Source organism: Camelus dromedarius, chromosome 14 (genome assembly GCF_036321535.1).
Source record: "Camelus dromedarius isolate mCamDro1 chromosome 14, mCamDro1.pat, whole genome shotgun sequence".
NCBI lineage: Eukaryota > Metazoa > Chordata > Mammalia > Artiodactyla > Camelidae > Camelus > Camelus dromedarius.
In genome coordinates this window covers 38,457,555-38,471,189 of record NC_087449.1, presented here as the reverse complement: position 1 = coordinate 38,471,189, position 13,635 = coordinate 38,457,555, and the positions used below count along the sequence as shown (strand labels likewise).

Sequence of the window (13,635 nt, the reverse complement as noted above, 5' to 3'; positions counted from 1 at the left end):
TCTGGCTGTGGAGGAGAAAGTATCATATAATCATCTCTGAATCAGAGTATATACTTCAGCCTGTAAGACAGAACGTCGTCACTTAATAGTGTTGTCTCCCAACTGACACCAAAACTGAGTCTTCAGTAAGACATACCATCTTTTTATCAGGCTAGCTACTTCTAGGTAATGGTATATGTAGTGAAACCAATTAATCCCCTAGGCTTGAGCCCAGTGACTATGGACAAAATTCATGACAGTGGATAAAGCATTCTGAGAGGCTACAAATGGTGGAACTGGCAGTAGCATTAGGGGAAGGGTTGGAAAACCCATATGCATAATATTCTATTCCCCTAAAACGAAATTATGACCCCTCCATGATGGAAGAGATACAATATATTCAGCCTGCCACAAGGTGGCTGGCTTGTCCCTCCAAAGAATGCTGCCATATTGGGGACTCAGTGTTGACATCATCTATTAGCAGTTTAGGCATTCAAAATAGCAGTAGTCAAGACAGCTTCCTTAAGGGAAAGTCCATGTTGTTGAGCCCATGTAGTTTTCATTCCTATGGCCACATTGTTCATGAGCCCATTAAACAAGCCCTGAAATGGCTGATGAAAGGGCATAAATTTGCTCCAGAATCTTAGAGGTCTATACTGTGATTCTCCTGTTGGTCCTTCCCTGAGATTTTATTCACATCCTCATTTGCTAGAGACCCTTGAGTGTCACTGGATCTGCTGGATCATAAGGACCAAGTAGAAGAACATCTTATGCTACAGACTAGACATGTTGCAAAGCCTCTTCCTACTTGCTGTGTTCCCCATTTGAAACTGGCAGCCTTATGGTTCCAATGCAAAACATGGTATATATATTGCCTCCAAAATCCAAAAAGGTCTACCAATTGTTGTGACTCTTTTGTCATGGTAGGTTAGGCATCATTTTGTCTGTCACCTTGGAAAAGACACCTCAACATGCTCCATTCCATTGGATTTCCAGAAACTTCATGGAAGTGGCAGGTCCCTCAGGTTCATCCCACATTTTCTGGTTTGCATCTATCTTATTAAGGCTTCCAAATTAACTGCTACTTTCTGCTCATCATATCCAATCAGCATAATGCCATCAATGTAATGGGCAAGAGTGATGTTTTGTGGAACATCAAGACAATGGCGATCCCGGCTGACTATACTATGGCAGAGAGATTGAGAGCTGATGTAGGACTGAGGCAAGACCATGAAGGTGTACTGCTGACATTGCCAGGTAAAAGTAAACTGTTGATGGTTGTCTTTGCAACTTCGTAAGGGGGAAAAAGCATTAGTTCTCTGTTGATTTGTTCTGGTAAAGATACCCTTTATAATGGAAGTTGCAATTGAAGTCACACCCTAATTAAGTTTATTGAAATCTACAGTCATTCTCCAATATCCATTCCACTTTTGCCCAGGTGAATTAAATGGGGCTATTCTAACATCAACTGTATCTCAAATTTTTTTTTAAAATGATGACTATTAGGATTACTGTCTTTAGCTATACAGATGATCTGTTAAGAATGCTCACAATTCTAAAGTTTTTGAAATAAAAAATTTGCAGTTTTTCCTTTAAAAAATACAATAAAATAAATGGGGATATTCTAGACATCACCAATCTTGCATGCTTCAAATCTCTGGTGTTGCACTAATCTCTGCAGTTCCCCCAGAAATGCAGCATTGTTTCTGGTTTACTATCTTCATAGGAAGAGGAAGTAAAAAGGCCTTCGATTTAGCTGTTTCTACCATAATGACCTTATCCCATGGATATTAGAGCCAATGCAGGAATTTTGCCTCTGGTCAAGTATGCCTATTCCAATTATTACTTCAGGAATTGGGGGAATTACTATAGGGTGGACCCATGGACTGACTAGTCCCATACATTAGTGAGTCACAGTGGCATTTTGGGCTTCCAAGAATTAATAGCAATTCAAAGGTAGTGTCAAGACATCCACCAAAAGTCTGAGTATTTCCTTTTTTCCTGTTCTGTCACTCTAGCAAATGACATCTGGTATCTTTAGAAAAGGCTCAGGAGGAAGATTTACATCATATATTTGTGGCAATTCTACATAGTTCTTCCACAAAGGGACTCAGCCTCCCCTTCATTCAAGGGGCTCTGGGCTTGAGAACTAGATTAATTCTGGAAGTTGGATAAGAGGCCATTGTGGTGACTCAAGACAGGATCTTTCCCTCCAGGCCTAGAGTCCATTATCACAAAGCAGGGCAAAGAAGGGTGAATTTGGAGTGGGAAGCAGTAAGTTAATATTTGGCACCTTCTTTTTCAACATTTTGAGTAAGCATCCATCTATCCATCCATCCATCTGTTTCATTTTTTCATCCAATACTTATTGAATAATGAGTCAAGAACTATGCTAGGGACTGAGGATATAAAATGGAATAAAAATTGGTCCCTACTCTTACAGCATATGGCTGAACAAGTAGCTTGTTTCTTCAGGAATGATTGGATGCTCATGAGAATGCCCACTAAATTCCTGGTCTTCTAGGCTGAGTCAGCAGAAGGGTGGAAGCATGTCTTATTTATTAGAAATTATGGCTGACAACTAGTAACAGAGATCTAACTAAGGTGGCTGGCACAAATTTATTCTTTCACATAAGATAATTCCACAGACAGGCAGTCCAAGACTGGTATGCTACAGAAAGTCATCTTGAACTAGGCTTCTAATATTTTTCTGCTTCATCATTCTTTATGCAGCTACTATCTTCAAAGATAAAAGATCACTGCTGGCACTCCATGTCAGAGCTCTGTTCAGGGAGAAGAGGAAAGTAAGGGAACTGAAGTTAAAGGGCTTTCTTGGAAGCCGTATGCTTATATCTCATTGGCCACCCCATATTCAAGGGGGTTAGGTGCCCAAACCCCCACAAAGGCTCCAGAGTAGTGGCCCTCATCTGTCAATGTGAGGACAGAAGGGCTGGTGTGACCCCTGGGCTGCTGTCGGTCCGGGGTTCCTGTCCTCCTGTGCTATATGTGAGGCAGGATCTGTCAAGTCAGAGGGGAAAAAAAGCCGTTTAAGAGGGAAAATGATGGCATTTGGTGGTGGATTGGGCACATGGTGAGGGAGAGGCTGAGGTCCCAGGTTTCTGGCTGATACAACTAGCTGGGCAATATGTAGTTCATTCACACAGGAGATACTGGACAAAGAAAAGGTGTGGGAGAAACTGTGCTCAGCCCTGGGTATGCTGAATTTCAGGTAAGACACTCAAGTGGAACTAGCCAATAAGCAGTGGGGTACGTGGGTTTGAAGGCAAAGGGAGATATGGCCTGGAGATAGATATTTGGAAGCTGTATCCAGGGCCAGTCTATCTACTAGGCACGGGGAGGTGCATTAGAGTTCCACAAAAAATGCTTTAATCTCCTTTAAGTCAGAAGAAAAACACCTTTTAAGTTAAAGATGTTTTAATATATTCCTCTTTATACTGGTGTAGTCGTAAAATATAATTTTAAAAAATTGTTCTGTAGGAAGGGGCCCACAATAGTCATAATGCTGCCCCAGTTATATCAGTAAGGTTGCTTTCTACCAGAAACATCAGAAAGCCCACTCTCAATGGCTTCAGCAGCAACACTATTTAATTTCCCTTGTTCAGCATTAGGGTGGCCTCCAGGGATGGCAGACTGAGTGCCCTCAAGGACAAAGACTCCTTCCAGCTCTCCACTCTGCCAACCTTGCTGTTGGCTCCATCCCCAGCTGTTAGCACAACAGCTGCAGTAATTCCAGGACACATCCAGACAACGTTTCCAGGAAGAAGAGCCACTGTCACCTCCAGTGGTTCTCTCCTAGGAGTGAGAAAACCTTTCCCAGACACCCCTCAGCAAATGTCCTCTTAGTCTCATTGGGGATATCCCCATTCCTAAACCAGTTACTGGCAAGAAGGATGGAATTTATAATCAGCTCAGACTAGTCATCTGGGGTGGAATGGAGGTTAGGGAGTCAATCATAACGCCTTCTCTAGAAGTCTTCTGTAGGACGTGGGACTTGAAGCCAAAAGCATGGATGAGCTCACCCAGGGAAGAATGTTCAGAAAGAGAAGCACAACAGACACAGGAGCTTCAACATCCCTATCTACTGAGGACTAAAAGAGCAAAAGTTGTATCAGTTATGGTTCCTGCTACAGAGAGGCTTCCTGTCTGATGGAAGAGATGCACCATTAAACACAGCTGCAAATGAACTAGAATGTGCGAGCGAGCTGGGTTGAAGTCCCAGCTGTGTGTTAATACCTGGGTGACTGGGTAGGTTTCTTAAACTTTCTTGCCTCAGCTTCCTCCCTGTATATAGTACCCAATACACAGTAAATACTGAATAAATGCAGCTATAATTGTTTTTTTATTATCCACATCATTATCATCTTTAGGTGGTGGGAAGCCATTGGAAGGGAATTAATAGGCAAGTGTCCTGGTCAGATTTGTGTCTTGCTAACATGGCTTGGACAGGATGTGCTCTGTCCCTGCTCTGGGTGTCCTCTTCACTAGGTCACTATGAGTAACTTACTGAGTTTCCTTCTGGCTGCCCCCAGGAGCTGAGCCCCACCAGACTCCTGCAGAACCCCAGCAGCATGTCCACAAGATCTCTGTGTCGGTTTTAGCTGAGCTCCTGTGCCTTGGAATCAGGATGAATTACTGTCCCTCCTTTCACCCCTGTCTGCTTGCACTGTTGCCACTCAAAGAAATTAATCAGGTTTATTCAGCATGACCTCTCTTTTATGAGCCATGCTCCGGGTCTGCTCATCTGTACCTGTCTGCTGCTCTCCTAGCTTGGTTCCAGTCAGAGAGTCCTCACCCTTTCTTGATGCTCTGGTGGGGGCAGGGACAGGCAGCTGGGTGCCACATCTTTTGTTGTTTGCAGAGACTGACGCATTGGGCTGGATCGGACAAAAGCAGGATGCTCTGCTATACTGAGCACAAGGCCCTTTGTTGCCATGGCTGTGGAAGAAACAGGAACAAAAAGGATAAATGTTGCATCCAAATACGCTAATAATTAACACTTAGCATCATGGATATAAAAAGCACTTAATACTAAATTACTATGATCATAATAGCTACTCTGTATTCAGCCCTACTCCATATGGCATCATGGCTTGGTAGTTAAGTATCTGTGAACTGGAGCCTGACTGCCTAGGTCCAAATGCTGGCTCTGCTGTCTACCAGCTTTGTAACTTTGGGCAAGTTACTCAAGCTTCTTGAGTCTCAGTTTTGCACCTATAAAGCACAGACAATGAAAGTACACAACTCACAGAGGTATGAGTTCGTACTATGCTTATAAAGCACTTAAACATGAACTGCCACAAAACAAGCACTCAATAAATATCATATTTTTATACACCAGATTTAGGGCTTTATATACATTGGTCAGCAAATTTAGACCTCAAAACAAACTTATTACATAGACATTATTATTATTATCCCTATTTATCAATTGAGGAAATCAAGACTCAGAGAGGTTGAGTAACTTTCCCAAGGTTATTCAGCAAGAAAGCAGCAGAATCCAATGCTGACTGACCCTAAAGTCACATGCTTTCCACTGCACCAAGTCACCGTCTTCCATGAGCTCCTGACAAGAAGTCACATATAAATGTGATGGTACAGTGTTTGTGCCATTCACAAATTCCTCCTCCCTCTCGTCACAGTTGGAACATACTATGTACTTTCAGAATGAAGGGCAGAGGAGTCCCATGGACGAGAAAGCTTAATTAGTGGTTTCTCTCCTTTCTGGCCCTGCTTTATGCTCAGACCCCCAGCCTTCCATGGAATGTACAAGGCTCAGTTCTCTGGCGGAAGCAGGAAGGCCAGCTAGGGAAGAGCAAGACGTGACCCAGCTCTCGGGAAGACTTGCTCCAGCAACACATGTCTGATGGCTTAGCTCGCAGAGTGGAGCCACAGGGCAGAACCTGGCCACAGGGCACCAGGTCACACCAGTGCCAGGGGCTAGCCCAGTCTGGGGCCAAGATGGTCCAGGACAGATCTTGCACCGCAAAAGTCTTTGGACATACCAAGAAAATAAAGTGAAACTGTACAGCCCAAAGCACCTCCCTGCCAGAGAACTTAAAATTCTTAAGGGATGTCTACATTTTGTTTTTTTAAAGGAATCCCAGAGTCTGGCTTATTACACCTCCTGTGGAGCAGACATCTGGCTGCCAGACCAATAAGTGCCATCAGGGCTCTGACCACTGCTCAGCCTAGTCAGGTCTCTGCCTGTACGTTTACACAACTAGTCAGTCTTCTGCTCATACTTCTACATAACCAACTCTTGTTTAATATTCAAAAGCAGCTCAATTCCCAAACAACCATCTGGGCAAAAATAAAACTTACAAATATCTCTGGAAAAGAGAGGCAGTTGGCTGTATCATAAATTGCAACCATTCACTGAGCCCAATCTTTGGGCAAGGCACTGTGCTTAGCATGACCCTTGTCACAGCCCCCACCCATCCCCACCTCTCGCTTCTTGAGTTTATGGCCAGCTCCTGATGACCCCTCCCCTGTGCCTCTCCCATGTCCAGATGTCCATTTGCAACAGATAAGACCTGGCTAGGTTTATCCTGGACTTGGAAACATAGCCCTGGCTCCTCTGTGAATACATGGCCTAGTGTCAGGATGACAGCCTGTGAAAGGGCCTCCCTGGAAGTCCCCAGACTATGCCCACACCTAGTTCAAGATGACAGAGCCCTCTCTTGTGTGGACAGGCAAGCTGTCAATGCTATGTGGGTCCCCCACTCCCCACCAGGCCCTGAGCACAGACCATTTTCCTCAACCCTTTCCACCTATACCTGCTTCTTGTCTCCTACTCAAATCCCTGGGGCTGTGATGACAAGAGAAGGAAGGAAATGGCAAGGCTATAGACTCAGTGAAAACAGCAGGAGCTCTGTAGTTGGACAGACATGCATTTGAATTTCACCATGTTACCTAACAGCTGTGTGACTTGGGCTGGTCACTTGAGCTCTCTGAGTCTCAGTTTTCTAATCTCTGAAAGAAAAATAATCTTCTGTATTCAGGGTTTCTGTGAGGATTAGAAAAGATATGTAACAGGTATATGCAGAATAGATAAATGAGATTATACTGTATAGCCCAGGGAGATATATACAAGATCTTGTGGTAGCTCACAGCAAAAAAATGTGATGATGAATATATGTATGTTCATGTATAACTGAAAAATTGTGCTGTACACTGGAATTTGACACAACATTGTAAAATGACTATAACTCAATAAAAAAGTTTTTAAAAAAGATATGTATAAGTGTGTTATGCCCAGTGGCACTCAATAAATGGTAGCTATTGTCAGACATCTGTTGGTTTCCTTATGTTCATTTAAAACATGTATACTTCCTCTCCCTAAATTCTTAGAACCACCAGGCTACAGGGTCAGCCCACCAGTGGTGTTGCTGTGAGGGCCCTGACTAGGTTGGAGCTAGCTCTCCCGCCGGGTCTAGACCTTAGTCCAGTGAAGATGTGGGTGTTTCAACCCCTCTGCCCATGGTTGGGTGATAACCCTTCCGATTTGCCTGGAATTGTCCCAGTTTTACAACTGAAAGTTCCACATCCTGAGAGCACTACAACTCCAGTCTTGGGAAAACTGGGATGGTTGGTTACTCTCTCAAGGTAGCTGACCCAGAACAGATGGAGAAGGTGTCAAACCTGGGGGAAGCCGCTAAGCTTCCCATAACCCTTCCCAGCTTGCTGGATGGATGGGCCAGGCAGGGAATCAACCTCGCTGGTCTTCCTAGTTTCCCTGCCAAAGCCTGGTTAAACTGAGGACAAGGGTGACACCTTCAGGTTGTGTGAAAAACTGCAGGATGGTAAGCATCCACCTGGCCCTTGAGGCCTCAACTGATTCATTAATAAGTATTCATTGAGCTCTCCACACGTGCCAACCCTTGTGTTAGGCACAGCACATAAGTCTTGGGGGTCTTGGAAGGCATTCTCAAACAATTTATGCTGAGACCTACTGATGAGAAGGTGTTTGCCAGGTCAAGGCAAGAGGGAAGGGGAGTACTCCAAGCAGGAAGAAGCAGCAGACAAAACTCTTGGGTGTGAAGGAGCATAAAACATTCAAAACTACTTACAGTATGAAGAAGTGGGGTAGTGGTGACAACAGTTGGACAGGTCGTCAGGGCCTAATCAGCCAGGGGAGATTTTTTTGTCTTTATCCTAAGTGCAGTCAGTACTTAGTGAAGGGCTTTAAGTTGGACTATAATATAATCAGATCTGCATTTTTCAAAGCTAACTCTCGCTACAGAGTGGAGACTTTTTGGAGACTAGTAAGTCTAAAGCCAGGGAGGCAATTAGAAGGTCACTGCAGTGTCCAGGTGGTACAAACACTGAGGACCTGGACTTGGTTGGTGAAGGGGGATGACAAGAGATGTGATGGTTTGAAAGACATTACGAAGATAGACACGGTGATTGAAGGTGAAAATTGAGTGACAGTGAAGTTCAAACATGAGTTGCAGGTTTCTGGCTAGGACAACCGGAGAGCAGTGGGCAGCTGCTGAGACGGGAGCACAAGGAGGACAATGTTGGGCATGTTGAATCTGAGGTGCCAGTGGGGCATCCATGTCAAGATAGCAAATAAGCAGTTGAATAAAGGTTAGGAAGGGGGACACAAATGCAGGGTCATGTGCATGCAGATGGTAACCGAATCCTGGAGCAATACCAACATTTCCAAGTGCACGGAGGAAAGATAATGTGGCCAGAGGATGATGAGGTAAGTATGGTGTTATGAAAGCCAGGGCAAGAGTGCTTCAGAAAGAAGAAAGTGGTCAACCGTATACAACATTTCTGAGGGGCAGTGAGATGAGATCTGAAAAATGTCCATTGGATGACGTGAAGATCATTAGTGACCTTAGATCCTTTTAAGGAAGAGTGATGGAGAGAAACCAAGTTAGAGTTGTGCTGCAAGTAGGAGGTGAAGCAGTGGAGAAAGCCAGTGTAGACAATTCTTTGAATGAATTAGGCTAAACTATCACAAGTTACCAGTGACAGTGTAATTAGGTACAACTCTTTTGAATGGCAATTAGAATTTATGAAAATTAAAAATACACATAGCCAACAATTATACTTCTAAGATGTTAGCTTACAAATGTACTTCATGTCTGCACAAAGAAAGGATGTGTGCTATGACATTTTATAAATAGCTAAAGTGGAATACAACTTGTATACTCACCAACAGCGGGCTGGTTAAATTAGCTATAACACGTCCACACAACAGGGTATTATGTATCCATTAACAAGAACATGCTAGGTTCATATGTATTGAAATAGATATATATCTAAGACTGGATGCTCAAGAAAAAAGGATATATATATGTCTGTATAAATGTATAGAAAAAGCTTTAAAAAGGATACGCAAGAAACTCTTCATAGTGGTTACTTCTGCAGAATGGTCAGGGTAAGGAGAATTTTACTTTTCATTTTGTTCTTTCATATGGTTGGATTTTTATTGCAAGCATGTACACTGAAATTTTACATAATTTATATATCTTTAAACACTAATTTTTAATGGGCAGAAGACCTAAATAGATATTTCTCTAAAGAAGACCAACAGATGGACAATAGACACATGAAAAAATGCTCAACATCGCTGATTATTAGAGAAATGCAAATCAAAACTATAATGAGGTATCGCCTCACACAGGTCAGAATGGCTATCATCAAAAAGTCTAGTAGGGGGGAATGTAACTCAGTGGAAGAATGTGTGCTTAGCATTCACATTCAATCCCCAGTACCTCCGTAAATACATACATACATACATACATACATACATACATACATACATACATACCTAATTACCTCCTCCTGCCTCCCAAAAAGTCTACAAATAACAAATGCTGGAGAGGGTGTGGAGAAAAGGGAACACTCTTTCACTGTTAGTGGGAATGTAAATTGGTTCAGCCACTATGGAGAACAGTATGGAGGTTCCTTTAAAAACTAAAAATAGAGCTACCATATGATGCAGCAATCCAAGCATCTATCCAGATGAAAACTCTAATTCAAAAAGATACATGCACCCAGATGTTCATAGCAGCACTGTTTACAATAGCCAAGACATGGAAACAACCCAAAGGCCCATCAACAGACAACTGGTTCAAGATGTGGTATATATATAGATACAGATATAGATATGCAAAAAAGGAATGAAATATTGACATTTGCAGCAAGATGGATGGACCTAGAAAATATCACACTAAGTCAAGTAAGTTAGAGGAAGACAAATATTATATTATATATCACTTATATGTAGAATCTAAGAATTAATACAAATGAATCTATATACAAAATAGAAACAGACTCACAGACATAGAAAACAAATTTACGGTTACCAAAAAGGAAAGGGATAGGGGGAGGGATAAATTAGGAGTGTGGGATTAACGAATACAAACTGCTATACATAACATAAATAAGAAACACGGATTTACTGTATAGCACCAGGGAACCATATATGAATATGGTTATATTGGATATAATCATATTCACTATCTTATAATAACCTATAAAGTAATCTGAAATATATATGTATAACTGAACCATTTTGATATACACCTGAAACTAGCACAATATTTTAAATCAACTATAATCCAATTTAAAACTAACTTTTAGAAGTTTGGCTGAACTATACAAAAACAGTTGTAGAAATAAGCAGGATAGAGGGAGAGGGAGTTTTTTTATTTTTTTCCTTTTTTTAAGTTGAGAGACATGAGGAACTCTCTCAAAAGGGAGAGAGTGAAGATATATAGGAGAGAGAAAAATCAGTAGTGGAAAATCCGTGGAAAATCTGCATATAATTTTATAGCAGGCCCTCCATATCTGTGGTTCTGCAACCCCGGATTCAACACACTGTGGATGGTGTAATACTGTAGTATATGTTTCCTGAAGAAAATATTATTTGTATATGTAGTATATATTTACTGAAGAAAAAATGGACCTACATATAAGTTTAAACCCATATTGTTCAAGAGTCAATTGTACTAACAACTGCCAATCAAATATACTTGCTCTCACCTCAAGGCCTTTGTATAAGTAGCGTCCTCCGCCTGGAACACTTGACTCCCATCCTCCAATTCATAAAGGTGCCCCTTACCTTGTCAATTCCTACACAAGCTTCTGGTCTCAACTTCCCCTGAGAACTCTTCCGAAGTCTCCAGACAATGTTAGAAGCAACAGCCCCTTCATTTGCCTCCCTGTTTTGCCCTTGCTCCCCTCCAACCTGTTATCAACTCAGCAGCCAGACGTTCAGTAGAAATGTGGAATCTGATCACATCACCCCTCAGCTTAAACCCTCCAATGGCTTCCTATCCTCAGTGTAAAAGCCAAAGTCCTAACACGCTACAAAATTTGTCTTCTGGCTGCTACTTCCCCCTCTCCCTATCTTCTTCCAGCTGCACTGGCCTTCTGATCCAACACCAGTCCCATTCCTGCCTCAGGGCCTTTACAATTTTCCCTCTTGCACTATCACTTCCTTCAGGAATTAACTCAAAAGTCACCTTCTCGAAATTCTGACATGTTACAACATGGATGAAACTTTAAGGCATTATGCTAAATGAAATACGCCAGTCACACACACAAGCACACACAGACCGCATAATTTCACTTTCATGAGGTATCTAGAGTAGTTAAAATCATAACAGAGACAGAAAATAGAATAGTGGTTGCCAGGGGCTGGGGTGGGGTGCAGGAGAGTGGGGGTTTATCTATTGGGTACTGAGTTTCAGCTGCAGAAGAGTTCTACAGACGGATAAGGTGATGGTTGCACAATATGGACATACTTAATACCTCTGTATACTTAAAAATGTAACATAAATACTGTATTACGTGTATTTTACCACAATTTCTTTTTTAAAGTCACCTTCTCTGAGGTCTTCCGGCCACCCTTATAAAACGTCAAGGGCCGAAGGAGAGGAACGGAGTCACGCGGGGTCAGGGCAGAGCCAAGGCTAGAAAAGAGGGAGCTTCCGGGGGCGCCTCCGTGAGAGGTAAACGCCGAAGGAGCTCGGGAGGGGCGGGGCCAGAAAGGCGGGAGTTCCGGGCGCCGCTTTCTGAGGGAGGGAGCAGGAGGGAGCAGGAGGGAGCAGGAGGGAGCCTGTGGAGGGCGGGTCCGAGAGGGGGTGGGGCCTGAGAGATGTGAGTTGTGGGGCGTCCAGCGCAGATGAAGAGGGGAAGGGGTCCGAGGAACTGGAGGCGGGGAGGTAGAGGGAGAGGGGAGCAGGAGGGGACGGGACCAGGGTCAGGATTTCGGGAAAGGCTGAGTGCTCCTCAGGTAGCCGTCAGCCTAGGCTCAGAGCTAACAAAGTTGCGTGTCTCCGAGAGTTCGACTCTTCGGCCCTCCAGAGCCCCTGCCTCCACCTTTGCTGACCTTGTTATTACAGAAGGCAGATGTGTTGGGAGAGGAGTCACCGCCTCGCCTCTCCGACGCGTGCGCTCTCCAGTGAATGGTATAGTCTGGTTCTCTCCGGTTTCGACCTGCGCACCTACTCTCAGCATCAGTTGCCCCAGCAGGAGGGGAACCGCAGACGGGCACCTGGGATACATCTAGGGAAAGTTCCGGAGGGTCCTGAACCCAAGAGGACGGGAGTCCTACGTTGGTCACGGCCCAGACGCCAGCAGGACTGCAGGAAATGGAGTCTAATTCTCTACCCCCAGCTAGTTTCTTCAGAGCCCAGTATGTGCCCTGGGTCAAAGTCAAGCACAGTGACCTTGCAGGGCAACGTGCCCCAGCCAAGATCACCCTTTCTTTCAGACAGCCCCCACTTAGCCCCCAGAAATATACTCTCCTCTCTCAGGAGCAGGTGGGAAGTCATGAGCCAGTCGTCCTGTTTCTGTTCTCTCTGTCCATACCTGGGCCCTTGAGTGGAAATTCCCTCTAAACCAAAGGCCTGGAAGCACTAGAGCTGCTCTCATGGGGCCCTAATCATGACATCTGGGGCAGAACATAGCCCTTTCTTTGTCAACCCTCTCAGAGCCCTATTCCCAGAACAGCTGCCCCCAGAATCTATCACCAAAGCCAGAGCCCTCCCATTGCTCAGGCCTAGGGAGGAATAGCCCTCTGTATGCCCTGATCCCACAGTCAGGCCCAGGTTCACAGGCCAAAACCTGGATCTTTTGCCAGGTTGCTCCATAGACTACATTTAATCACAAGCCCACGAAGTAGGTACTATTATTATTCCCATTTTTACAGATGAAGAAACTAAGGCTTAGAGAAGTTAAGCATCTTGCTGAAAGTCATACAGCTAGTTAAGTGTTGAAGGTGGATTTTAAACCCAGGTCCATCTGGCTTTTGGAGTCCATGTTCTCAAATTCACTGGTCTGCAAAATAGCACCAACTGCCTTTCACCACTGCTGACCAGCTTCTGGGTACTGCCTTCCTGGCTGTAGGCCTGAACATACAGCCAGACCTCCTTTTGTTAGTCCCGTCCCCTCATCACATCCTCCCTCTTGCCAGTGAAACTCAACAGTAAGTCATTACATCAGACTGCCTAACAAAGGAATCTCTTTTGCAATGCCTAGGACCGTGGCATCTGTCCCAACTGCCTCCCCAACCTTATGCTCCATTGCTACTCTGAGGGTTTCGCTCACATTCCTCCCTGAGCTTTAGTTTATGCCATTTCCCCTGCTTGGAATGCCCTTCCAAACCCTTAA

The 13,635-nt window shown here is 43.9% G+C and overlaps 1 long non-coding RNA gene across 1 annotated transcript; it reads right to left on the bottom strand.

Moving 5' to 3' along the window:
- Window positions 1-2,672: 2,672 nt before the first annotated feature.
- LOC116156855 (uncharacterized) lies at window positions 2,673-11,967 on the bottom strand. Its single transcript, XR_004140748.2, has 3 exons — window positions 11,846-11,967; window positions 4,748-4,935; window positions 2,673-2,762 (listed from the first exon to the last, which is right to left on the bottom strand). It is a non-coding gene; the product is annotated as an uncharacterized LOC116156855 (long non-coding RNA).
- Between the last annotated feature and the right edge of the window lie 1,668 nt (window positions 11,968-13,635).